Source organism: Malania oleifera, chromosome 6, assembly GCF_029873635.1.
Source record: "Malania oleifera isolate guangnan ecotype guangnan chromosome 6, ASM2987363v1, whole genome shotgun sequence".
In the NCBI taxonomy this organism is placed as follows: Eukaryota; Viridiplantae; Streptophyta; class Magnoliopsida; order Santalales; family Ximeniaceae; genus Malania; species Malania oleifera.
In genome coordinates, this window is record NC_080422.1 from 6,519,161 (window position 1) to 6,523,637 (window position 4,477).

Below are 4,477 nucleotides of genomic sequence, written 5' to 3' on the forward strand. Positions count from 1 at the left end.
ATTTAACTTGTTATTCTCGTTTCTATATAGTTTTTTTAACTATCTAATAAACAATATATTTTATAATAATATATTAAATATTTAATAATTAATCATAAAATTATAATTCTTTTTATTTTTCAAAGCATAAATGTAAAGACTTTTATTTTGACCACCAAAAAATAGAGTATTTGGACTTGAGTTTAAATGTAGGTATAGGGTCAACCTAAAGACAAATATAGGTAGTGTAAAAGTTGAGAGTATGGGATTAGGTTTTGACCAATAGAGTTTATTCTATTTGATTTGATGTCTAATAAGCATGAGCATATCGAATTATCAGTAAATTTAAACATTAGTTATTAATGGAAAAGTGGATATTCATCGAATAAAATTCTAAATCCGTCAATAAGCTCATTTAGAGACAGATAAAAAAAGTTCAAATCATATTTGACTTATTTAATGAGCAGATCAATTATGAGTCAATTTAAGCAGGCCAAACTCGGTTCGGATTAACAGATTTTTATCTATTTTGTCAGTCCCGAATGAGAGTTGGGAGAAACATCTTGAATGGAACTATAAGGCATTTTTGTCATTGGGAAAAATAGCTAGCTTAAAAAGGTCCCTCGCTCTGCAGCTCAACGCTCCATATATATTAAATAAAAAATTGTTATAAGTTATAAGTAATATTAATTAATATTTTTAGTAATAATTATTTTAGTTATGTTTAGTTAATGTTTAAATATTTTTATTAAATAAAATAATATAAATATTATTTTTAGTTGTCTATAATCTTGTTATTAATGCATATTTATAGCATATAACAATTATATTAATTTATGATAAAAATTATTATTAAATAAATTTATTTTTTTAATTTATTTAATATTAGTTTAGATAAATAGATTGTTCTTCTTTATTGTAAAATTTTTAATAATTAATGCGTTATAATACATAGTAAAAAAATATATATGATTATTTTTAATATATGTTAAATAGAAACACTAAAATTTTATAAATAAAATTTAATTGATAATAATATTAATTTCTATAATTAAAATTTTAAAATTTTATAATATTATTATGTTTTTTATTAACAATATTCTTGTTATTGATGTTAACATATGATTATTACATTAATTTATGTTAAAAATAATATTAGTTACTAAATTAAATTTTTAATTTGTTTAATATTAATAATTCATTCCAAAATTGAATTATATTTCACTAATAAGTAATATGTTATAATACAGAATGGAATAATATATTATCATTTTTAATATATTTTAAACTAAAAATTAATATTTTTGACTAACAATTTTAATTAATTATTATTTTTAATTAACATTTAAATATTTTTATTAAGTAAAAATAATATAGTATAATTCTTAACCAACAATAGTATTGTTCTTTATGTATATCTATAATATATTATTATCATATTAATTTATATTAAACTAATATTATTAATTAAATTAATATTTTTAATTTATGATATGAATTGAAATTAATAGATGGTTCTTTTTCTTCATTTAAGAATTAAATTATGCTTTATTAATAATTAATATGTTATAATACGTAATAAAACAATATATGATTATCTTCTAATATATTTTTAAATTATAAAATAGCCACTAAAATTTTTTATATTTACAAAACTGACCTTATCTATGAACACTGTCACTTATAAGTAACTAAAAAACTATATTTCATTACTTTCTCAAAATTCACTTCAAAAGTTCTTAAAAATAGTCTTGAAAAAATGTTTTTTACAATAAGTAATTGTCAAAGTACAAATTAAATATAGCTTTTTATAAGTGTTCCCAAACGGAGATAAATTTTTAAAATATAAAGTGATCGTTTTCTCCCAAGTGAAGTTTCATTACTCAAGTTGAGTTCAAACATTCCACTTCATTGACTCAATTAAACTCAAATATAGCAAAAATGGAATCAAATTTTTAAACAATATTTTGCAATTTGATAAACTTTTTAAGTAATCAATCCACACTTGTTTTAAATAACTTTGTTGGGTCAAGATACCCCAAGAAGTTGTTCTTTTAATTTACTACTTGTTTCCAAAAAGGTAGTGGATGACGCTCTGACTCCTTTTATTTTGGAGAGGACTAGTTCTATTTTGGTTAGGTTTGCCTTTTCACTTTTTTTATTTATGTTTTTGCCTTGTTTCATTGGTTGCTTTTGTTTGTTGGTGGGCTAAGCCGTGACTCCAATGATTCATTTCTTAAGCCGAAAAGGAATGTTTTTATACTTTTGCTATTGACAAGGATCAAGTATTTGAGGCTTGTGATATATTAAGTTTGTATAATGTCCACCCTTTTTGGACCGTTGCACCTTTAGTGAACTACTCTCATGGACATAAATAGGGACAAAGAGATAATAAAGGAAAATCCATTTATACTAGTTACTTATATCACACTTGTAGAGACCCGAAGAATAATAGTATTTAACTAATCAAGAGGGAAAGAAATGGAAACAGTAATAGAAGGAGGCAGTCGACTTCGTCGACGAGAGTTCTTCAAGACCTCGTCAACGAGGTCCCATCTCGTCGACGAGAAGATGTCGAGAAGGATTTTTGAGAAGTCTGAAATTTGTCGATGAAAGTGCAGGTTCGTTGACGAGCTTTCTACAGGACTCGTCAACGAGGTGACGTGACTCGTCGACAAATCCCGCAGTATAAATAGTGCTTAAACTCAGTTTTTACGCAAAATTTTAGCGCAGACTCTCTCTCTCTCTCTCTCTCTCTCTCTCTCTCTCTCCTATGGCCTCTCTCTCTTCTCTCTTCGATTTCGGTCCCGTCAGTCGTCAGGTCGACAATCTGAGGCCACCATAACGCTCCTGGCGGAATTCTCTTCAGGTCTGCTGGAGTGGATCGTCGGTGGGACGAAGTTGGAATTCATCACAAAACCAGGGTAAGGCCTTTATTCGGAATTTGGGTTTCCAGCAGTTGTAAGAAAATGTAATAAACGTAGAAATAGTGATGTTTTGTTTCGGGGATATATGATTTTCAGGGTGTTGAGTGGAGAACCCTGCGAGTGTAGGACTCGTCTCAGTAGGGGGATTTTAGCAGAAATCAGGTAAGGGAAATATGCTATGCTAGGTTATTTAAGTATGATTTCAGTATAAAATTATATATATATATATATATATATATTCTACCAGAGTATTATTCACAGCAGAGATTTATACAGTTTGTCAAATATGATTAATATGTTTTAAAGTTATTGTGTGGCTTGAGAATATAGATATAGTACAGAAATATGTTCTACAGTATCTTTCTGAGTTATGTTTTACAGAATATACAAACAGTGAGTATGTTTTATAGTAATTACAGAATACCATGATTATATAGTTGATACAGATACAGTTTACAGTACCATGACATATAGTTTTACAGTTTATTCTAGAAAATACAGTTGATACAGATACAGTTCATCATAACGTCATGGTTTATACAGTTATTACAGAATTATGGTAAAACAGATAGTTGTATATAGAGATGTATTATATAGTATCAAACCCTATTGGACCATACAGTTTACAGAGCACGATACTGTAGCTACATACAGTTTATAGAGTGCAACCACCTATTCAGATAATACGTGGTATAAAGGTCGATCGCATAGAGCCCACGAGTGGACAGGCTCCCCATCAGATATGGCTAGAGGAGGGCTGATCGGACCTATGGAGTATAGTGATTTATTCCTGGTTGGCCAGCCAGAGTAGATCCAACCTATGGGCCGCACAACCTTGTGATGAGGGGTTAAATCATGACACACAACTATCCACAGGGAAGTTTTCAGTCATTACTATGTTTATACAGATTTACAGAGACAGAAAATATATATAGTTATTAAAAGTATTTTGAGTAGAAACCTAAAGTACAGAAATGTTAAAAAATAGATAAAAGATGATAGTTTATATTACTGGTATTGTATTTACAGATTCAGTGATACATGATTATATAATAATAGATTTTCATAGTATTGTAACTCATCTATCACACACTAGCAATAGCATATTTCGTCTTACTGAGCGTTGGCTCATCCCAATTAATTTAACATTTTTCAGGTGATCCAGGTAGGCGAGCATACCAGACTCGCAGATAGAGGTGCCTCAGTATTGCCCTGATATTAGAGTGAGTATCTTTGGGAGTATTTTTGTATAATCTTAGCTAGTTGAGGGTATTCTGAGGAAACAGTCATATATGGTTATGTTCATTTGATTTCCGCTTCTTACTGCTTAGGTTGATAGTTGTGTTTAATTTAGTTTGGCATCATAGTATTGTAAATATTATAGTATAAAATAAAATAAAATAAAAACTCATGTTAAATAGCAGGACGTTACAATTTGGTATCAGAGCCTAGGTTGCTAGGTTCTGTAAACTTTAAAGTGCAATACAAGTAATACCAGAGTATAGGAAAAGGATTTGAGGTTTGTTCGATTATCTGGATACAAAATTTCCGTGGTGGCTTCTGTGTTTTTC